Below are 24,166 nucleotides of genomic sequence, written 5' to 3' on the forward strand. Positions count from 1 at the left end.
GCTACGCCAAGGTATGGAATCGCTACAAGAGCTAAAGCAAAGATTCGGATTAACAGTTACGAAAATTTTATTTAGAGGCAGGATCGCATACATTCGCGCTGAGCAATCGTTTGTTATATATTGCGACGAACCTTGAAGCCTTGTAGTTATGAATCAGCCAAGTGTTGCTCTTTCTTTTCTAGCTTCTTAAAGCGCCGCGCCTCTTTTGGGCACTCTGACGGCAGGGGTAGAGTCAACAAAGTTGCCGTGGAATCATTACGAAGAACCGAGTCGCGTCCTCGTGTTGCGAGTGAGACGGGCGCAAGAAATACAACTCAAAACATTGCTCGTGTCGGTTCAGGGACGATCACGTCTAAGTATATACGGCGTTGCGAGTTAAAGATCAAAAAAGAATATCAATAAAGCGGCTCAGCCAGACTTTTAACGGGGAAAAAAAAGATACGTCCACGACAAGTGCGTAACCGTGCGACTCGATTACGCTAAAACTGAATTCAAGATGCGCCGGTAAAGAGTTGTACACGTCCTTTTAAATTTTCTTTCTCAACGTATCATCGTCCGGGGTTCTGATACAGCCAGTGTGCCGACGACGGAGAATAAAAAAAGGAAAAGAAAAAAAAGCAAATTAAAAAATAAAATAAATACAAATAAAGAAAGTAAGAAGGAACAAGAGAAGAAGACATTAACGCGTCGTCTTTCGAGCGGGACGCCACAAAACGTGACCAGAAAATGAGCGCCCTTTTCTGTTTGTTCGAGAGCGCACATCTGTCATGTATACGTACGGCGGCCTGCATAAAAGCAAAGGATGAATAAGAGTAAGAAACAAATAGACAAAAAATAAACGCGGACAGGTGGCGTCAATAAATAACCGTTCGAACCACGCTTCTCCCTTTTGTCCACTTTGTGGAGGACACTCAAAATAGCGAAAGGGGTTTACGATCCCCTAATCGCCGTCACAGGGACAAAAAAAAAAGAAAAAAGAAAGAAAAGAAGACACATCACGCAGTTTTGTCAACGTTTGTTCCAGGCTGAGAAGCGCGCCGAAGAACGCGAAACGTGTGTCACTCCAAGCCGTTCGAGAAGAGCGGTATTTAATTATCCAACGAGCCCAACGCACCAACCTTGATAGCTCGCTTAACGGTCATTGCATGTACTGAGTGTACTGCAATCGTCTCATTCCTCTTATTTCTTCTTTTTTCTTTCCTTAACCCCTGTTATATGGTAACTCAGCGCTACTGTGTATACATAATACAAACTTCAGCGTCACAGAAATCAGTGGCTCACAGAAATCAGGTCGTCACAGAAATCAGGTCGGACTAACAACGTTGTTGTCATATTTCATAGCGTTCCCAATATAACATATGTACAGTTACACTCGCCTCATTTCACCTACATGTGTTTTTTTTCTTGCGTTTAGGTCACCGACCTATAACCGGAACCTCATTTAGCACCCAATAGCTTGTATCGTCATTCGCCACTTCTTTCGGCAATATGCGATTAAACTAAACAACCACAGAAAGTTGTGCCTTTCACTGATCATAATGTTCGAAAGAAGGGGAATCATTCGAGGGGCTCGTTTCTTCGTTACCCGCAACCTTCGAATTGAAAGGTTGTGGGTTCGGGCCCCTCTGACGGAAAGGGTATTTTTTTGTCCACTTCAATTCGTTTCAATATATGTCAGAATTACCAAACTATACAGTTAAAAACAACAAATAATGTTCGTTATAAAACGGAAAGGCGGGCTAGTTGGTTTGGTTGCATAATGATAATATTGCGCACGTAACACGAAGACACAGGTCCTTGTGAACTTTGTCTGGTCCTTGTGAACTTTGTCTGTGTCTTCATGTTACGTGCGCAATATTATCATGAATGTTCGTTATGTTCTACTTGGCTTACTTGTCCGTTAGATTCATTTGATCATAGCGTTGTCGCACGCCAGTAAAAACTGTTCCTAAAACCGTGTTTGTCTTTACTTGCAGATGTACTCTTTTCTGCTGCGTATCTTTACGCGTTGTATCTTACTAATGTTTTGTGTTTCTCCCTATGACTGAGTTTCGCCACTATGTAATGGCCGAATGGGCTTTCAAGGTTATACGAATAAATAAATACACATATAGTTGGTCCTAAAAAGCGACCTAACTGCTGAGAACAATTAATGCATTGTTTTAGATTGTGCCCCATACAGTAAGCAGTTCATCAGTTTAGAATGCAGCAGATGATGTGGCAGAATAGCAGTTGATGCAGCTCATATCGCAACGGTACAGCTCGAGACAAACATGGCATCATCGCCAAATTCACATGCTAGGTATCCGTCATTAGTAAAGGCCCCAGCAAAGTGACGCCACGGACGCGATGAGGTAGCGGTAATCACTGGTTGGCAAATGAGCTGAAAGTAAACTGACGCTTTCCTTTCCTTTTTTTTTTTTGGTTCACCCGTTATATGTACACAAAAACGAGGAAGAGAGAACGATATAAAAGAAAAAGACGTAAAATGAACAAAGAGAGAAAGTCAAGGCGATGATTAAAGTTCGCTCGCAACTTCTCCAGATTAATGAGGTGCGATTTGGAAGTGCGCGCTGATGTCCGCGCGAGGCCGATTCCTTTTCCCCCGAGGCGCCCAATCAGCTGCGAGCCTTTAAAGTAAACACTTCCCAGAAACAACTAGCTACAACTTGAAGGAAATACTTTACGACTTTGGAAGTTTACGTGGCCCAGGGGCGCATTTTCGAAGATTCGTGATCCCTCTCATTTCTTTTTCTTTCTCCGTTCTTTTTTGTTTGTTTATACGAAGGAGTCAGGGGTGACGCACAAACTCACTCTCTTCTCCAATGAGACTGGTGCTGAAGGAAGACCCACAGGTGTCGATATGCAGCTGTTGGTCGTCCCCGTCGCGCGTCGTTGTTTACGTTGAACACGAAGGAGTAAGGAAAATAAATAAATTCACATCCACCAATGAATCGGCCGCCGTGCAATGTAACTCCCGCGGAAATCACGTAGGTCGTTGGTGGAATCCGAGCGGTTGATGAATCGCCACACTGGCGTTCAGAAAAAAAAAATAATCACGGAGTACGCTTTTCAACACCACGACTTGACTACGTTTTGTGTCACCGCCGCTCCGGCTACTTCATTTGACAGTGACACTTCACGGGCTTACCAGTTGCAGTTGAGTTGAGGTGGGGGATGACAAAGATACCCAAGGCACTCTCACGACGAGCACAGGGACGAGAAGGCTGCCATTCGCGAAGAAGCAGAAAGGCCGGAGTCTGCGAGGACCAAACACTCGGATCACACACTCCTCGGTTTCATCACGAAGCCAGTAGTCATCCGGAGTGGAGAAAAGATGCACGTCGACTTTGCCCGCAGAAAAAAAGTCGCTGAACAGAAACGACGTCTTTTTAGTCTCCCATGGCACTTAATGGGACCTGGCGTCCCGCTGTTCTTTTTGAAAAAGAAAAGTGCACTGACGTGGAAACGACAGCGGCCTGCTTGCGAAGTTGTGAAAGAACTTTCGCAAAGCGCCGCGAAGTATCGACGAGGTTTTGGACGACTCCGAGTTCCGACACGCGGCGTCCCGTCACACGGCCAACGATAACGAACGCGGCGCTTCGTCGACGGACCTCAAGAAACCGCCTTCGACCGTAGCGCGTCGCAGCGGACTGACTGAAGCCGGGGCGAGAGAGACGAACGACACGCGCGCGACGCTAGCAGCGGCAGCGTCGTGGTTGTCGACGCGCGCAGCGGCAGGCCGGTGAGAGAGTTGTAGGCGCACGCGACCGCTTGCAGCCGTGGTCAGCGCGCCGAGTGCGGCGCCTCGGCCGAGCCGGCCGGACGAAGTTTGGTTGCCCAGTGGAGAGAGGAGGAGGCTCTGGATGATGAAGAAGAGTAAGTGAGTGGGGAAGTGGAGCAGCGAGAGAGAGAGAGGGATGCGTTCGCCGAGTGGTGGGCTCGCACGTAAGACCGGTCGCTCACCGGCGCCACGCTGGCTGCTTGTGCCCCCTGCGCGTGTGAGCGACTCTCCCCAGCGAAAAAACTTTGCGTCCGCCGCTAGGTGGAAAAGAAGCCGCGCCGCGTCAGCCGTGTGTGAGTTCGTTGGAGAGCAAGGCAGCCCGTTTGCTTCCTTCACAGATCGGTGCGTGTGTGTGAGCGCTTGAAGCAGTGGCCAGCGAGCGTCGTACGAAGCTTCGAGCTCAATGGAGAAGTCGTCCCGCTGCTTGCATCCGGATGAATGAGAAAGAAGAGCTCAGTGTGCAGCTGGAATGGGGCGAGAGTGAACGAGATTGTCTTGCGCTTTCGAATGAGCGGCAGTTGGGTTGCGGGGCTTGCTCAGCAAGGGCATGAATGGCGAGGAAAGCGGAAATATACTCGTGCTTGTGCTGGACTCGTACTACGCTTCGTTGCAGCTCGGTTCAATGGGCGCCGCTGCACGCCGCGTTGGCGTTTCCGCGTCAAATGTACTGCCACGTAATATTACTGGTGCATTAGCATGTTTCCGTAACGGTATAACCTTATTATGCGTTACGCGTTCTCTTCTGATAAACTTGACGCACACCTGGTAATTCTTAGTAGCAAAATTTTATTCATTATATTTTTTTTCCTTTTGCATACACACCATATTTTTTATTACTTCATTTTTTGTTATCATATGGTGTTTTTCGAGAAAGTTCCTGAGCATGCTGGCTCTAATGGGACTCATATTTTCAATAATGTCAATCGGTATATGATAAAGAAATATGACTCAGAGAGAGAGAGATAACTTTTAATGATACTCCCGTAGATGTTCACCTGGTTTATGGCTTGGCTTAATACTCCTGACTGATAGAATTATTGAAAGAAAGGTGGGCTTTTCTATGAGTCATGTTTGTGTTCTCACATCAAAGCCAACTATTCTGCGAAAATGTGTCACCCAAATAGGTAAAGTTTTCTAAACTTCCAGGTCAGTCATACCGCACACTGTTCTTGTTCATCGGCTCTTTTTTTTTTTTTTTCTCACGCTTCCAATCTTTTCTTGTTAACTACCTTCAAGTTGCCGATCAACATTAGGTGGCGATGCATGCGGACAGAACAGAGCGAATTATAGGCATGCTGGCAGTCACGTGGGCAATATATGAGAACCTTGCGTACTGTGGTGTCCTCGCTTCACTTCTCGCTTATATGGATATGTCTATCAAGCGGAATATCAAACTCTGGTCGAACGAGACAATGGTATCAGAAACGGAAACAGATATACGCAGAAACACGTGAGTAACATTTTCGAGGTCAGCCTTTACGGTTCAAGACGGCATGGAGAGGTGGAGCTCGCAGTTTAGCTTAAAGCAAGGGGACCCGCGGCTACACCCGTATAAGAAACAGAATAAATTATCATTAAAGGGGTCATGAACCACTTTTCCAAGTAATGATCTAATGGCCTCAGTATCGGAGTGTACTGCCTCCCGAATCGATTGCCGCAAAAATTTCTCGAATCCGTCAAGAATCAGCGGAGTTACGGGGGTTTGGCGCACGCTCCCAGCGCTTTCTCTCTTTTCTCGTGCCGGCGAGCGCACTGGAAGCCAGACAGGGAGGGATGGCATGGGGGAAAGAAGTTACGCCAGCGCGCGTCATGAAACGCGATCGCTCTCCCGCTGTGATTCGCTTGCGCGAGTGCGGCTACCGTGTACTGAGGAGTGCGGCGCCGGCAAGTGGCGGCACGCCGCGGCAAGAAGCGCATCTGATCCGAACGCCGCTCTCGATTTACGTCGGCTATCGGCCAATAAGCATGCTATGTCTCTTGCGACGTACAGCGGACAGACGCCCCGCCCACCGACGAGAGTGAGAACCGGCCTCTGTTTGAAAAGAGGGTGCCTGGGGAAACGGCAACTTCGCGCTCCGCTTGTGGCCATTACGCGGCGCGCACGACTGTAATATTTGGCAGAGCAGTTCATAGCCGTGTCAGCTTTCCGCAGGATGTGTTTTTTCAATCAGCCCAAGGGGTGCTTCATGACCCCTTTAAGCAGCGGACCGTTTCAGGTTACGCAAGGCTTTAGACGCCCGTGCGGTTCGAACAGGCACCACCTATTACACTCGCGGCTTAACATACTGATTATCGACGATGCGATAGCATTGTTATGCGTAGTGGGCATCGTGCAATTTTTCTCGCCGCTGCATTCTGACGTGGCTTTGGGTATAGGTAGGCGACTTTGATAAAGTGGGCGACTTCTGAGTCGCGCTCGTGCCGGGACTTTTAAGCACATTATTCAGGTTTGTTCTCAGAAGCGACCGAGAAACTGCAGAATAATGCGGATGGTCAGACCGACAAGCATGTGTGGTATAGTTTAACTAAATGAATCGCGCTGGATTTCAAAATTTTCCTTGATTTTGAGATTTTTGTAGTAAGCCACCGGACATCGGACCGCGAAGTTATTGACTTTGGATGTGTTCAACATCTCAGAAGTTGGGTTGCACTGAAAAACGCGTATGTGTTTACGCAAAGCATCTACACACATACAAACATACACACACATACATACACACACACATACAAACATACAGCATACACAAAACATCCAACAGTTAGTTAGGCCAAGGAAAGCATAGCGCACATTAACTATTCTCGATAATTGTCTGTTGGATTCCTTTGGCAGTTTATAACAAAGAAAACGAGCCACTCGATAAAATTTCTCATCTTTCGTTTACCCAGCATATACTTACTCGCTATAGCTCTCTCAAAAACGCATACCTATTCCCTCGTTACTTAACTTCTCGTTAAAGCCGCTGCACTCGGTCACTCGACCCCTTAGGCACTCGGTGAATCATTCTCAGAAACACAGGTAGAGTCGCCTTCGATCTTACTGCTTCAAGTCATCACCAGGTTACTTTTTCGACTTATTTTTATTATTGTCAGCTAGTTCACTCTACCCTGTGCACCTATACTCAATCACTTTCTTTCACGGACGACAGAGCATGGGGAGAAATGTTTACGCGTCTTGTTTCCCGGCCGTCATAGCTTATCGACCCCTCTTACGTGTCACCTAAGTGATGCACGTATATGTTCCTGATCACTGCGTAGGCAAGGCAAGGCGTCAGGAAAGGGAAAAGTCATCCTCGAGGTTACTGACCTTCATATGGATCATACAAATTTGTTGACTTTTCTTTTCATAGCATTCGCACACAGCTTGTCGCGCCGCGGACACAAAACCAAAAAAATATGTGATATCGAGCGGGAGCTCTGTGCAATTCTATATCCCTTCGGCGCAAGCTTGCTTTAGAAAACCGCCGACCACCAGCCCTTACCGACTCAATTCCGTGTCAAGGGCCGCTGGATCGGCTCATGTGTCAGTGTCTATTCTATATATTTTTCTACACCACGAGAGTGACTTGTTCGAAAGAGAAGAGAAACAGATTAGATAGATAGATAGATAGATAGATAGATAGATAGATAGATAGATAGATAGATAGATAGATAGATAGATAGATAGATAGATAGATAGATAGATAGATAGATAGATAGATAGATAGATAGATAGATAGATAGATAGATAGATAGATAGATAGATAGATAGATAGATAGATAGATAGATAGATAGATAGATAGATAGATAGTGCAAGTAGCTGTAAAGAAAAGAGCAGAAAACGATGTCACCCCCCCCCCTTCCCAGTGAACGATTCATCTCAAGCAGAAGTCGCTTGCTCAACGACTCCGCTAGTGAGAAAAATGAGCTCAACAGTTCCCTAGCACCGCGGGAATCTAGAAAGTCGCGGGAAACACACTCCTTTCCGTGTCTGCTCAGAACGCAGATAAATTCAGGAGCAGGCGCGCGGACGAGGCGAGGAAGGAAAAATGGAGTTCCTGGATTTTTGTTCCTCGCCGGCGGGCCACATCCATGACTATGACGAAGCGCTTTTTAATGTCCCAGCAGCGGCCGTGTGTCGACTGCCAGGCGGCCGACGTTGTAGCCCACCCACTTGCGTGCACTTTAATACGGGGAGTCGCGAGGGGCCCGTCAAACAGAGATTGCGCAGCAGAGGCGGTGGCCGCGCCTTTACCCATCGGTATACCGTCGTATAGTCGCGACTGCAGACTAATGGTTCCGTATCTTCTTCGAAGAACTGCAGCAGATGCCTGCTCACTAGAAACTAGGAGAAGCAGAAAAAAAAAGAAACTCCGCGACGTCGAAAAATGCGAATAAAGGTTCCGATATACGTACTCTCACGTTCTTGGCGTACCGCCTACACTGAACGGAGGATTACCGCGCGTCACGTGGGCTGTGTGGCGAAACCGACCTACGTTGGGAGGGTGGCGAAATTACATTTATTTTTTAAACATCAGCAATACCACAGCGAGTGAACCTATTAGAACATAAGCTTATCCACGAACTACGCTCCCCCCCTTTTTTAATTACGGCTCTCGAGCATTCGTTTCTCATGCAAGCATTAAACAGAAAGCGACATATTGAACGTACTAAGGCAGGTGAAGCGCGAGATACACGGACGGTGAAGAGGCACAGAGATGAGGCGCCTCACCTGGCTCAGTATATTACCGTACCGACTAGCTCGCATCAGGGGCCCTAGTTCAGAGATAGTGAAGCGCGAATACGACGCTCGCCATAGGCGTGCGTACAGGGGGAGGGGGGAAGGGGTGGGCTACCCTCCTAATCATTCAAGGAGGACACCAAGTCTACGTCGTATCTTTGCTCAGTTGGACCTGTCGCATCATTGTTTAATGTTCAAGGTTATGGCCACGCAAGTTCTCGACAATATTGCCGGCCCAGAACCAGAGACAGGTCGTTGTCAAAAGCACGTCATGACTTCATTTTCATGTTGGCATCCATTGCGAAGCCTCCTTCCTTTCGTACTCGACCAGAGGGGGAGGGGCATGGGGGGGGGGGGCGGTCGCATATGTCAATCTTCGCTCTCCCTAATGGAGCACCCTTCGCTCTCTACTTCCCTTCTCATAGAGAGGCTCCCCAGGACCACGTGAAGTAGTGTCCATTCAGAAAAAAAAAAGAAGGTATCAACCTCTTCGACACTGCTGCCCGGATTTCGTGACATACCATTTCAGAACTGATGAATACAAACGGGACGCTGAGGAGAGATGAATCCTATATAATGTAGACGCCACGTGCGGCCACCTGGCAATAACCCTTCTTCAGCGTGTCCCCATTTCTGGCTCAGGAAAAAAGGCTTCCAGGTACTTCCACGGAAGGTGAACGGTTCGAAAACTCGTGCGCCTGTATCCATTGAGGAGCATAAATTCAAATCACTACCTCACCAATATTGAATCTTTCGCGGGCTGCTATAAAATTGAAGAGTGGTTCACCTATCCAGTCTGAGGTGGTTTAGTGCGAAAACGTGTGAACGCTACGATACCATTCTCTTTTCGAGCTAAAAGCTGTTTCAGTGATTTTTTTTTTAATTTAGACTACGAATCTTACTAAGGGTAGCAAAGTGATATAAGAGGGGTTCTCAGGTCGCATACAAGTATTTCTATCTGAAATTCATATGTTTTTACTCAGGCGAAAAATGCAAGATAGAACACGTTATTTGACTTATATGGTAAGGAGTTTGCGCCAGCGCCTGTAAAAACGGGTCGCACATTAACAATGCAAAAAAAAAAAATAAGACAATATCCCAGGAAGCTAATAGATTCCGAATTAGAAGTACGGCACCTACTTAACATTTCCAAGGCGACCGATGAGCAGTGTAGCGTTTACGTACGCTCCTACAGATCTGTAGCGAGAGAGAGAGAAATGTCAAGGCGGCCGACGTGGCCGTGCCGAAATCTCGCCACTTTATTCTAGAGACGACCGACCTTGCGACGGCGGCTGCAAGCGGCCTGACAGCCAGGAGCGTGAGCTCGTTCTACTCCTCGCGCCTCGAGCTCTGAGCATGAGCTGCGCGAGAGGCGCGGCGCGTAAATGGTAAAACGATGATGATGATCGTGAGCGATGATGATGATGCCGCTACAGATCAATACATAACACAACAGAGCTATTTCACTGCTCTTCCCAATGGCTTCGAGTAACACGTGGTAAAACGCGTACACGGAGCAAGTACTACGTTGCTGACAAATGCTGCTTCTCTATACTTTCCGTCACTTTTGCGTCACGTAAACAAACATGCAAAATTTCCGCTCGTCGATGCTGAGGAGTTCTTCTTGAAAAACGAAATTAAAACCATGTTTTATTTTGATGTTTTGTTTTTTATTAATGGCGTGCACAGGAGAAGTCTAGTCCACCGATGCAGGAAAACCGAAATAAAAAAGATCAGAACCCTTCTGCACAATGAAGATGGAGGCCAGCGAAGCTGTGACTATGGTGGGTATGGTATATTGATACACTGAACATATACATTCCCATTATTGACTATATAGTTTTGGGCCTTGAAACCCCAACAGTTATTGTTATTGGCTATACTGAGCGAATAAAGAGACATACACTCAAAGATCCCGGTGTTTCTCTTGCGCACGACGCATATTATCTCACCAACGGCAGCCAACGGTGGCCTCGAAATGAAATAATGTAGCACAAAAGAAACCTCGTTGTTTCGAAAGTACAGAAACCGTACGGCGTTTGTTTCTTATGCAAGTGGTCTTGTCTTTGAGGCAAGATTTCTCGCGTCATTGTGCAATGCTGGCGAAATCCTGCACCTTCATGTTTACCTCTACGTCATGTCCACTTCTACGCGTCCTTTGTCCGCGGACGCAATCCGCCAGAACCTAGAGCATGCATATACAGCTTCGCGGCAAAGAAAAAAAAAAAGGGGGGGGGGCGGGACAGGCACCCCTGTATGACACGACCACAGACCGAAGAACCACATGACACAGAACCCTCCTAAATATCTCTGTGGTGACGACACAGCGCTAAACTTCGACTTGGGGGAGGGGGGGGGGGGTAATATACCACCATGGCAGAGGTTGCGAAATGTCTCAGGCTTTGGGTGATCTCGTTGAGCACCGCGTTCCGCTGGCGGTGAACAGAGCGCTCTCGTGTAAGTGCGTCCAGCATCTCTTCGGCAGCGGCTATCTCGTTTTTAAACGCCAGGAGAGTGAAAGAGAGAGAGAGAGAGATGGTGATTGCAGAAAGGGCTACAAAGAAAGGTCATAACGCAGCTTCGATAGGTGTCATTTCGCTTTTGTTTTTCTCCTTTTTTTCACCAGTTATGTCTTCGCTGTTGTGTCGTCATCACAACCACCTCTACCTCCCCATCGATCGCCTTTAGCTCTCGCAAGCGAGCGCTCACGTAAGCCAGCGCTCGCTCCTATACGTCATCAGCACGTGTCTTCTGGTTGAGCCCGCGTATACTGCGGCGGCCTGATTAAAAGGTTTTGCGCTGTATTTCGTTAGAAGCGCGGCCACCAGCGCTTCTATGCCTCGCTGGCCGCGCCGAGGCGGCCATCAATTAAAGAGCCGTCGAGGAAGACGACGGCCGGCGATGTCAGGTCAAAGAGAACGTTCTGCAGGGAATAACACCGTTCAAGTCCAAGCAAACATGACGGGCCTTAGCGCAGCTTAGTTTAATGACTCCTGGGAGGGAACTCGAGGGTTCAAGACTCCCGTGGAACCTCGTGGGACTCGTAAAGGTGTCCACCTGAGCCGGAACACAAGATAAGCTGAACAAAGCGGAAAGGAAGGAAGGAATAGGAGAGAAAGGAAAGGCAGGGATGTTAACCAGTCTAGAAGAATCGGTATGCTATAGCCTACACAGGAAAAGTGATGAGGAATATGAAGGAGGACGAAAAAACGTTTATTGTAAGAAACAGGGAGAGAGAGAGTGTGCTTTCTTCGCCAGGGGTGGGCGGCTTTATCAGTTCAAAAAGCCATTGGCTAACGCCGTGGCCTGTGCCTGGTCCAGCAGACTTCGCTGATCTTCCAAGCTCTCTGCCGTCAAAATTGCCTTCCACATTTAGTCGGTGGCTCGTAAGGGTCCCGAAGCTTCGTTTTTGGTTGTTTTTTTTTTGCGGTGTGGGCATTCCAGCACCATGTGTCGGAGAGTGTACGGCACATCACAATAGCGACATAGGTATGGGAATTTTTTGGGGTGCATTCTGGGCTTAATAAATACCTGAGGTCTTTGTAGAGTGTGGACAACTTTTAAGCGCCCACCCGCTACGTAATTCCCATTCACCTAGCGTGACAGTTCGAACGATACTAGGCAACTCCAACGCACCATCCGTAACGACGTGGCTTCCCACGCGACAGGAGGCCGCTGATGATGATTATTATTATTACAGTGGTGAATTGTGGCACATACGTTTATAATCGGTGGGCAGCTTTAAAGCGCTCTACACCTCAAGCAGTTATCCCGGTGTAACACCTGGTGCGATACTACGTAATTTCAACGCAATGTGTACAACTACGCCGCTGCACTCACGAATCCTCGCTTGCTAAGAGGTTGAACATAATGATGATGATTATGCGATTCACATGGTGTGACACCATCGGCAATACTACTCAATTTCAAGAGAACTCGCGTAGCAACTTGGCTGCACACGTGAACCTTCATGCTGAAGGACTTGGTGTGGTTGAGCGGTAAGGTAGTTGACTCCCACGCAGATTAACCTTGCTGGAACCCGCCGGGAACAGGGATATACCGTTTTTGTGTTCACGGGCGATGGCTGCGACGAACGCAGGCAGCGCACCGGTGGACACATAAAGTCGCCATGGAAGCGTACTCGTAACAGCTTACGTTTCGATGATAACAAAATGGGAGTGTCAGTGTGCCCACACCTGCCGTGGAATGTTTGCTCATATATATAGTCATAAACACCTGTACAAGCCAGTTCACTTCAAGAAACGTGTTAGCACTCCGCTGGCCTTGCCAATAGCGGAGTTCTTCGGCCGAGGTCCCAAGGCCTTTTGCTTCCGAGAGCGACGATACGTTGTCTAAGAAGCCGAGACAACGGTGCACTAAGAGCACACCATTGAGAGTGGAAGGTCTACATACTCCATAGTTTCATCACATCCGCAAGAACAGCTGCGATGCCGTTAGCCATTCCGATGAGGTATGAATAAGCGTTCGTGAATGAGCGCCATTTGAACTCACGCGACGCGTGGTTTCACGAGAGTTCGGGCGGCATGGAGAAGTCACAAACAAGGGTCTAGTGAATCCAAATCAACTGAGAGGCACTGTGTGTGCTGGCGAAGATGCGGCGTGGAAAAGTTGCTCAGGCCACTGATTGATTGTCTGATTATCGTGTCGAGGAAAAATACAGGCAAGAGGGAAGTGGGGCAGGGGGACGGAGATAAAATCAATGCGAGAAATAAATCACGTTTACTTCCGCACAAGGACACACGCCATTGCTATGCACGCGCCCTTGCGGAAAAAATTCGCGGTCATTGAGCATCTAGACTCTATGTTCTATCAACACCCTCAGGGTCTTCGACGGAAACAGTAAGATGTTGCACGCTTCGAATACGGCTGTCGCCACGCTTAATCGGTCGAAACTGTCGAGCGGCTACTGTGTTACCCGCGCCCGAGGCAATACACATCGTCACCACGAAATCGACGTGAAGTTTTTGCGCTTTCCGAAACCCGACATCCTCTGGGACCTTCCGTCCAATCTCACCCTCACCTTTTCTTTTCTTTCTTTTTCGTTTTCCGTCTGGCATTAGAGCGAACAGGCTTAAGCGAGATAAAGATTACCCAAGGTGCGCAGCAACCGCTACGTACAGTTGAATTCCACGAATATGCAGCGTATGCCCTTTCTCAATGCTGTAACAAATGTACTGGATGTAGAAACTCTCAAGCTGCCAGTGCAAGAGATAAGGAAAAAGAAAGAAAAAGAAGAAGAGGACACCTGAAACAAAAATTAATCTCCTTGAGATTGCTGATCACGAACGGCGAATGTATGTGCGTCACCTTCGCGTATCACGCCGCTGAGCCGAGTCCTTCTCGTCCACAGTTTCACAATATTCCGCTAATATCAGCAGCACGAGCGACGCATACCACGCGGGTCCTTTACAATATCTCTCCTCCCATCCCTGTAGACATTGGCGGAAAGGTAAAAAAGAGAAAGAAGCATATTCGTTCCTTCTATGGCCTTCGGCCCCTTTTGTTTCTCTTTTAACTCCTATTAAAAAAACAACAACGAGATACTGGAATTTTCTTTCGCGTGCATTTTTAAAAGCGAGACGTTGGCGGCCGCGTTTCAGACGACGACGCAATAGCTCTTTAGGAAGTGACGTGTGTCTCGCCTTGTAACGTTACCATTTAAGTCACGAAGCGCAGGTATTTGTTATAATCAGGAAAGCGGCCACAGATGCAGGGATAAAAATATAGAGAGATAGAGAAAAAATCACACCATCTCTCGCTATTAGGGGACCATGAGGCGATGCGAAGCAGTGTTTCGGCATGTAGAGCCCGCGTTTCAGAGAGGAAGTGGAGAGGGGGAGGGGAGAGGCGGAGTGGAGATAGAGAAGGGGAAAGGAGAGGGGAAAGGGGAGGGGCGTTGCGCATGCGCAGTAAAGGCCTAGACAGACGGTACGATTTTCCATGCGATGCGACGTCCGACACGGCGGTGGGGAACCGGAATGGTGACCTTTCATAGCATCGGACAGCTACCATTCCCTCACCCCCACCGCCGCGTCGGCCGGCACATCGCATGGCAAATCGTACCGTCTGTCTCGCGCTTAAAAGTGGTCACGCCGCACACCACCACCGCCACCACAGGATTGAACTCCGCTATAAGATGCATCACATCTAAAAAATGAATGCATTCATTCACCCATTCTATAAAGGGCCGTTAAATAACACCTGAAAACGAAAAGAACGAGCATGTTATTCGCTCCTGGCATTTCCCGTCCTTCCGGCACAATTCGTGACGCCAGCAGTCTGTTCATGTGACGTCATGAGGAAATAAGCTCTCGATTGGTCCATATACGAGGGATATCAGTTGCGAATTGTCTCCTACGCTGCTTTACCACGCAGTCGCACGGCCGCTCTGCCCCGTCTCGCGTGACTATCGTCCGCGATCGACTGATTTCGCTTCGTTTAGTGCGTTTTCGAGTGCGCAAGCGGAGATAACAGCGTGTACAGCCGAAAAGCGTGAACTCCTCATAGTCTCAAGGTTCAGTGCTGACACTGTCCACGTGTCTTACGAAGAAATAAGCGGCGAGGAGTAGTTCCTGAGGAAGGCTAGTGAAGGCGGGAAAAGAACCGCTTTCTCTTCTTTGAACTCGAGTGGGAACTCGAAACTAGGAATGGGAAGTAAACCGTACTTGGAAATACAACATTAGGGGTCCTCAACTCTCATTGTCGAGAATTCGCATGGCAATAACCTCGCCCGAATGAGTAAAGATATGGGGTTCGCGCGATATTGGCCCTCATTAGATGAATAGAGGGGAAGGGGCACTCCCGCCCTCCCCCCCCTTTTTCCGTACACCCTCAGTGCTCCTGCCTATGGCTACTCCTACCAACGAGGAGGGTAGAAACGATCAAGTTGTGGGGAAGAGAAAGCGTCGGTCTTCAGACGAATCGACAGTCTTTCATACAGTAACGAAGTAACCTGCACTGAAGTCATACTGTAAATCTCAACGTTGTCTCAACGACGCGCGTGTGGCTAATCTTCCTGCCTTTCCTTCCTCTTTCTCCTCCTCAACGTTGTGTCACAGATGGTCACTCAATTCTGCGGATTTTAGGAATCATAGAAATATTTGTGTTGCCATGATGCTGTGATGCGTTGCACCGTGGTCCCAAGATCTCTTTCAGTGCCAAAGCCGTTCCGTCTAGTCAACAGGACTTGTCCTGAGGACAAGTCCTTCATGTTCTGAGGATGGTGCAATAGCACAGCTGACCTCGCTTCAAGTTCCCGTCAGACGTGCCAGCAGCTCTAGCCGCAGTAAAAAGTATGCTGAGCCTGCGGAACGCGCCATTTATTAATACCAACTGATGCCGATTGGAATAAAGATATCGCTAATAAAAATCACTGTTCATTTATACAACGCTAAGGAAGGCAGAGACGAAAGCCTAAATCTCACAAGAAATTCGTCAAGCTATTTTATGGTTCTGAGTAGAATGCGTTGTAGACCCCCCCCCCCCCCCCCGCTCCCTCGTTGAAGCTTTCAGCACCTCAGCCAGTGTTGTACCGCATCTGTGGTTGGCCCTCCATTGGCCAGGAGACTATGTCATGTGATGACGACACCAGGTGATGTCACTACACGACATAATTGATGGCGTCATTTGGTGACGTCATGTCATGTGACATTTTGTTCTTTGTAGCTTTACTGGCACATTCGTGTTGATGACGACTGTGCCAGATTTTTCAATTCATGAAACATACGAGGCTTTCACATTTATAATGTTTTTTTAACCGACATGAAATAATGAAAAATGTGATTCATGTTTGTGACACCGTTATCCCGAGGGCTCACCGGCGCGACCGTCTTCGAGAGACGCGACACAGGAGAGTGGGGTAGAGTTCGCAGACGGCAAAACAATATCCAATGCGGTCCACTTAGACACTTTGTTAAGAAGTGAACAGCTTCGCCTTCAACTGTAAAAAGCTGCTTTACCTTTAACTATAAACAACAAAGTTCGCGCGCGATACTTGAGCTTTTCTAACGGCCTTTAGTAAACGTAAGCAATGGCTGATGACTTGAAAGCACGCATGGTGCTAATCTAAGCTATGTTTTTTTCCCCTGCGGTGCCTTGCCATTCGTTCACAACGCTGGCTGTTGCCAGGACGTATTGGTGAGAATATCCCGCTCGACGGGCTCCGTTATCACATAGTAGCATGCAGAACGTTTATGTAGCGCTAATGATTTTAGTCATCTTCCATTGAGTTAAGCAGCGGAACAAAATGGCGCATAAGACTATGACGCGAACACGGGCAGCTCTCTTTGCCGCCGCTGTCGCTGGTTAAGTTAACAGACGGCTAAATAGGACGAACGAGCCCAATATTAAGTTCTGGTAATGACTCTGGGCTTCTCCAACCACAGACATTTCTCGTACTGCTTCCATGTTTCTCCACTTTTTTAGTTGTCGGGCACAAAAAGGCACCGCTGATAAAACAAGCGGGTCACAGCATACACAGAACTATTACAAAAAAAAGTTCGAACATGTTTGCCTAGCGTTCTTTCTGAAAAATTGATTATCGGTCACCTAGTTTGTCTATGACATTAATAAGGAAAAAAAATACGTGGTAACACACGGGAAAATTACTGCCTTCCATAAGTGCATTCAACGCATCAGTGCTCGTCTACATTCAAAACTTGTCGCGGGAGCGTTCGCCGCGAAACTTATAGAGAGAGAGAGAAATAGATGAAAAGGAAGAGGCAGGGAGGTTAACCTGGTGCGAGTGACCGGTTTGTTACCCTGCACAGGGGTGGAGAAATAGGGGTCAGAAAGAGGACAGAGAGAGGGAGTGAGATAAAATAAAAACACGCATCTTTTGTGGCCATAGAGCTTAAATATCGGCGTAAAACGCGAACCAGCCGCCATTTAATGGTTTCGACGCGTAGCTATAGGCCCGGTGTAATATTTCGCGAAATGGAACGTCTTACACAGGGGTGAGCGTTTTGACAAGAAAGCGTGTCTTTATTAATAATGACTTTTAAGGTGCTGCGTACCAAAATCACGATATGGTTATGAGGCACGCCGTAGCTGCGTGCTCCTGAAAAATTCGACCACCTGGGTTTTTTTAATGTGCACTGACATCGCACAGTACACGGGCCTCTGTAGCGATTCGCCTTCATCGAAATGCGACCGCCATGGCCGGCATCAAACCCGCGTCTTCTAGGTCGGCAGTTGAGTACCGTAACACCTGCGTCACCGAGACAACCAGCCAGCTTGTCTTTCCATAACGATGATGCGGGTGTTCTTGAGTTTCGTCTCCACATAATTGCGGCCTCCTAAAGCCGGTAATCGAATCTCCCGTAGCTTGGGGAGCCTTAACCAATGCTTTCTGTATCTTTTTCGTCTCCTATACTTGGTGTGGCTGTTACTGGAAGCGAAAATCGAGCCTTTAAGATCATCTCAGTCTTCTCGCGTAGCGCTCTGCGCTACGATGTACTTAGCTCACTTTCGAATGAAGACAAGAACGCTTGCGGCCCTGAGAATTATTGTGTTGCTGGGCGAGTGTGTTTGCGTGCGTAGCAACAACCCTAAAAGAGAGGAAAAAAAAGAAAAAAAAGAAAGAAAATAAAACAGCGTATATATAGTACGACAAGAACTCTTGAAAGCGAGAGTGAAATTTATATTCCCGCGAGCGGCGGCCGACCTCGCGTTCTGCTTCGTACCCCGCATCGTGGCATTAGTCTTGAGTTATAATGTGACGCCTGTCATCGGAGTCGGTACACACAAGGCGCCCTCAGTGTCCCACCCAAGGACATTCTATTGGCTACATCGGCAACACAGAGTCGATGCTGCCTTCGGACGTGAATCATCACTGGTAGTAAGGTCTTTGAGGGCGCTCTTAATCTAAATTAAAATCTACGTCTTTTGAACTCCACTCACGTTTGCAATCTACTATGTAGGTAAGGGGGACAAGGAGGAGCATTGAATAGAAAGGCAGCATGGCTTCACCAGTGCTTAGACAGGCTGGCCACCCTGTGCGGGAGAATGGGGGTGAAGGGAATGACAGGCGATCGAGTAAGACATTGCTTTCTTTCTCTAGCCGAAGCTTTTATAGAAAGAAAGAAAGAAAGAAAGAAAGAAAGAAAGAAAGAAAGAAAGAAAGAAAGAAAGAAAGAAAGAAAGAAAGAAAGAAAGAAAGAAAGAAAGAAAGAAAGGAAATTACATCATCTCCCGCTAAAGGGGACCATGCGGCGATGCGAAGCAGCGTTTCGGCATGTCGAGCCCGCGTTTCAGAGGGGTAGTGGAGAGGGGGAGTGGGAGTGGAGGTGGCAGAGGGGGAGCGGAGAAGAGAAGTATGAGTGGAGAGGGGGAGAGGGAGTGTTGTGGAGAGAGGGAGTGGAGAGGAGGTGTGTGGAGAGGGTTTGCGCATGCGCAGTAAGGGTGGTCACACCGCACACCGGATTGAACTCCGCCATAAGATGCTTCGCATCTAAAAGAAAGAGAAGTAGTGTGTCAAGCACGCAGACGCAAAGCTTCGCCTGCCCTCATTTTCCCGATAGGGCAGGGGCTGCTGAATTTTATTCAGAAGTCTTAAAAGGAATACCGTACACAGACGGAAAATGCGCGTTATGCTGAGTCAACGTTCCACGCGCACAAAGAAAAACACCTGCAAGGGCTGACTTCTGGCGTTGTTGGTACGACATATCTGAAGGGTTTAGCGCAGAATTATGAAGACGAGTGCTCCCCGAATCCAACCTGCGCATGCGTGATTTTTCTCAAGTGTATAAAGATGTGTGATCCGAATTCAAATAAATCATTTGTTGAAAGTTAGCGCCTGTGTACGTGTTCTCCCTACTTGTCCCGTCTTCACAATTCTGCGCTAAACCCTTCAGAAAAACACCTGCCTTAACATGTAATCTTCAAGAAAATTGCGGAAGGCGAATTTACTTCATGTCTTCATGTTACTGCTTCATGTCTCATTTCGAAATATACGCGACGTAAATAGTCATTCAAGACAGTTCAGAAAGTTGTGTTTTCTTTTTCTTCCGAAGCTTCGTAATGTCTGTATATAAGGCACGTGAAAAGAATGAATAAATAAACAGACCTACGCCAGTATATAGACGCATAACGGTGCTCCTCGAATCCAAGCTGACTCAGTGGAAGCAAGCTTGTTTAACATAACCCAAACGGTGCGGATCACATAGCTGTGCTATAGCGGCCGCCATTACGCCATCGCGATGAAGAACGAGTGATAGCTGAAATGAGCCCACATACGTACTCGTTTCCCGAGCAATAATAATAATAATAATATCTGAAGTTTTACGTGCCCAAACCACGGTATGATGATGAGGCATGTCGTATATAGCGGAGGGCTCCTTCAATTTCGACCATCTGGTGTTCTTTAACGTGCACTGACATCGCACAGTGCACGGGCCTCCAGCATTTCGCCTCCATTGAAATGCGACTGCCGCGGCCGGGATCGAACCCGCAACCTTCAGGTCAGCTGCCGAACACTCGTGTTCCGAGCAAGAAAATTGAGCTATACTGAGAATAACGAGACGGCGCAGCTGCAGTGAATGACACGAAATGTTTGCTTGTGTTCTTGGAATCACATTTAACGCAAATCATACTCTAAGGCGGCCTTTTCTTGCGTGTTCACAACGATGTCAATACACGTGGAACGCGGCGATACAACAATATGAGCATTTCGAAAGCGTGCCCCGCTGATTTACTTTTTTGAGTCATATTGTTTTTCGCATACCCTTGGTTCAACACGAACCATTACGTACCGCTCTTCAGTGCCGGATGTTCCAGAGTTCTTATGCCGTTACTCATAATGGATTATTGGGCTAGAGATATGAGTACACGAAAGCCCGCCTCCAGCAATACAAGCGAAGTAGCCAGGACAAACATGCTCTTCAAATACTTGTATTGCAAGAAAACGGCAGCGAGTCGTTGTTTAGGAGTTTTTTTCCCGTTCTCTGCCGAGCAGTCTAGAGTTCCGTAGAAAATTGCAGTACGACTGCGATGGTTACGCGTTCCTGCTTCGCTGCGTCACTGATAAAAGAGTAGAGCATTTGAATTCGCAAACATTCTTCGAAGGCGCCGACATTAGAAATACCTAGGCGATGAAATCACGAAAAAAGAAAATAAAATAACATGTGGTCAAAGAACCTCACGGTGGTGGCGTCGTTCTTTTGTACACGCATACGATGAATAGTAGTATCTCGGCGCCTCGACTTTCCTTACGAAAGCGTATACGTCGCATACTTTTGTCTGTGAGCGCCGCGGGAAACATCAGTTGAATCAATATCGTCGATGCTCTGTTCGAAAACAAGTGAATCGTGCCGTTTCGAAGAATGAGGATCGTGAGAACGCATTGAGAAAGCGAAGAATGTTTTTGCGGCGAGATAAGAGCGCGTAAGCGTAGACAAGGCGAGTTTTTACTTTCTCGCCACTTTTCAGTGCACGGCATTCGAGGTGAAATGAATTACCGGAGGCTTGTGACACGATAGCATTTTACGTAGTTCCACTAAGAAAATTATAGAGCGACGCCGCTGTGCAGCAGGTGTGTAGTGGAGAAAAACAAGGTGACTGCTACAGTAACGACGTATGAAGTGAACGATTGCCCCTCATTTAACTCAAACGTTCCACATGCTTGCACACAATAACTTTGTACGCATTAGAATGACATTAGTTTTCCTTTGAAAGAGAGCTCAAAATTGGTAGACAGTTTGAGGTTGAATAAAGCCAACGTCCCTGTTACAACAGCGAATAGCCGACATTAGCCAGCAATAACCAACAGTAGCCACTATAAGTGAGTGCCGACGATTGCTGGTAGTATATAGGTAAGTAGGCTAATTAAGATCACGTGACTTAGAGACACTGCAAGACTGTGCTGCCTTCGGTATCAGCCCATATTATCTCCGTCCCAAGTAGGACGTATTACATCATCGCACCTTGCTACACATTGTGGGTGGAAGAGGCAAAGGAAAGCATCGTCATAAAAAAATAGACACCCCCCAACCCGTCCAGCAGGCCCGCGGAGCGGCCGGCATGCTTGGTCTGACGGTCCCGACATGGGAGTCGCCCGCTGCGCGCTGACGCGCGCCTTGCAGGACCCAAATAAAGTTTTTCAACCAACCAACCAACCAACCCCCCAACCCACACCCCTCAACTCCAATCATGAGTTTTACCGTACAGAAACTGTGCATTGGGTTATGAGAGATACTGTCTCCACACTAATTCTGGCCACTTGCGGTCCCTTTTCGAGCACCTAAAGCAAGGCACGCAAGCGTGATTGCATTCCGTCCCCATCGGAAGGTTTTCGAACCCTCGACTTCGAAACCATATATCAGCGCCACGCTCAAACGCGTTAGCAATATACAGTGAAACCTCGGTGATACGAATCTCCCGAGACCACCAAAAATATTCGTGTCATCCTAAATTCGTATCAACAGAAAGCATGGAAATTTATCATGCGACAAAAGAAAGCAGGCGCACATTTTCATTTATTGTTTTTCAGGGCCGTAGCAACGTCAGGAAGAACCCTGAATGATTGTCAGTTATGTTTTTAGATGTCGGAAATCATACCAGCACTCGTAAATATAGGGCCAACACGCGCGCATTTTCTTAACGAACCAGGTGCGTTGTGACCCGCGACAGTAGTAGCCCCTTCCAAATTTTAGGATGTTTGCATCACACCGGAGTAGTGCAGCGAAAGTAACGAAAGAAGCGCTTTGACGCGATGGATCAAGGCCACAAAGTTACAGAACTACGGTCCTGTGTTATGATTTTGTTATCGCGGAGGTGTTGGGGATGCTTTTTGGAGATTTACGGCCGTAACCGCGCAAGTGCGACCTCAACTGTCGAGCATGCTGACGCTGTGAGGCCTGACTCCTTCGTCAAGACCGTCCTCGCCCTCTTTCGGTCCTCGTCTACCTTTCATAGGATGTCTGATGCACGAGGCAGCACGTGTAAACACAGTACAACGACTTCAGCCCGCGTCGACGCGTTAGGAAAAAAACATGGCTGATCCCTCTGTCATAGGAATCGGTATAACACGAAAGTGAAAAGTGTCTTCATAGACGTAGTTGTGAGTTTGTTGTGCATTCTTTCGCTCCAAGCGCGAAGGAACGAATGCTACAGCATCAAATTGTAATGTTACGCGAAGAACGGCAAGCCGCTCGAAACTTGCAATGCGCTGCTCAAGCAGAAAGGACGCGTGGAACGAACATACACAGGATGAGCGCGAACTGTCACAGTTGTAACTTATTTCTGTGCGAGCAGCGCGCTCCTTTCGCAAAAGCAGCCGCTTCAGTGAGCGAGGTGACCTTCGTGCTCTCAACGGAAACTTGCAGGCAGAGCGCAAGACGTACAAACCACCGAGATCACGAGATAAGCGCCCACACAAGCGACCCCGTCCTGTCGAGGCGCGCGCTAATCCGCGTGGGGGACGACTTTTAAAGCGCGCTCTTCGAGCCATTCGCGCCATCTCGCTAGTGATAACGAAACCACGCTGTACCGCCGATCTCTGAGTACCGCCACCGGCAAATAGTGCACATAAATAGCTCGCCGTTAGCGTAGCACAGAACATGCCGTTTGTGGCGGAGTCCCTTGAGGAGCGTGGTTTTTTCTTACCTTGGGGCTCAGACTGCCTTATCTGTAATAAGCCAGAAACTATTGACCATGTTTTCTTACATTGCTGGGAGGGCGTGTACTTTTGGGATGTACTACAGAGGACAATCAAGAAGGAATTCCCGTTAGATCCATATGGTATCAGGTTTCTCCCAACAGATAATGAGGATGGATTGTCGTTAGACTTAATAATGTTAACCGGCCTCCACTGTCTATGGCGGGCCCGTATGGCGGGATTTCACCGCGATCCAGATGCAAGGCCCGCAAGAATGTACTTTCGAGAGTGTATGTCGAAATTTGTTGAATTGCAGAAAACGCTGGAGTTTGTACCTGAGTGGTTATCGAGGGTGGAACCCTTGACGGTGCTCAAGGAATTTTAAAATTGATGTCTGTCCAGTAGGACGGACACCATTTGTTGTTATTTATTCTATGTCCTTGTGATGTAATTTATGTCTGGAAACAGGCAATAAAGCAAAAAAAAAGTTTGTGGCGGATTTGTTTCGCGCTGCGCGCTGGCGATCGAGAGGTCGTAAGTTCGACTCCCGGTGACGGAACTTTTTCTTATAGTTTTTTCTTTGCCATATGTTAGTCTTTATATTTTACAACGTCATATCCGTCGCTGGGTGAAAATCTATTCGCAACAACCGTACTTCATTACACTGCAGGCCAATGGGCCTTGGCCGGGACCAACTAAAAGTTCGTATCACCCCACAATTCGTACGAACTGTGATCGCATCACCAAAATTTCACTGTACATGCAATTCACGTAGCTCAGTACAGCCTCACGGACGGCTCCACGCGTAAGAACAATGAAACAAAGAAGAAAACTACAGCAGCGCCACGTACCGATCTTTTCTTGTTTCGCAAAGTGCGCTGCAGGCCGGCCCAATTGGTCCGAGAGCATCGACGCTGCCGTTTACATCGCTCCGTTAACGACACGCGTCGCGTAAAGACAGTGGGAGGCCTCCATTGTGTTCGCGTAAATCAGATGGCCGGACGCCTTCGTGCGCGCTGTGGGCCGGACTATATACAACGCTGCTCGACG

At 47.8% G+C, this 24,166-nt stretch overlaps 1 protein-coding gene across 4 annotated transcripts in view; it reads right to left on the reverse strand.

The window, feature by feature from the left end:
- Positions 1–24,166, reverse strand: part of LOC119383176 (dopamine receptor 1) — a 250,098-nt gene that overhangs the window by 178,954 nt on the left and 46,978 nt on the right. The window contains exons 1-2 of one of the 4 annotated variants that reach the window (XM_037651207.2): positions 3,152–3,698; positions 2,815–3,032 (exon numbers count right to left, since the gene is read on the reverse strand). The exons of 1 other annotated variant lie outside the window; for it this stretch is intronic. The gene's annotated coding sequence lies outside the window, so the exon portion shown is untranslated. Of the gene's footprint in view, positions 1–2,814; positions 3,699–24,166 lie in introns of those variants that run through there. 2 more of the 4 variants (XM_037651209.2, XM_037651206.2) reach the window with 2 other exon arrangements.

This window comes from Rhipicephalus sanguineus, chromosome 2 (assembly GCF_013339695.2).
Source record: "Rhipicephalus sanguineus isolate Rsan-2018 chromosome 2, BIME_Rsan_1.4, whole genome shotgun sequence".
In the NCBI taxonomy this organism is placed as follows: Eukaryota; Metazoa; Arthropoda; class Arachnida; order Ixodida; family Ixodidae; genus Rhipicephalus; species Rhipicephalus sanguineus.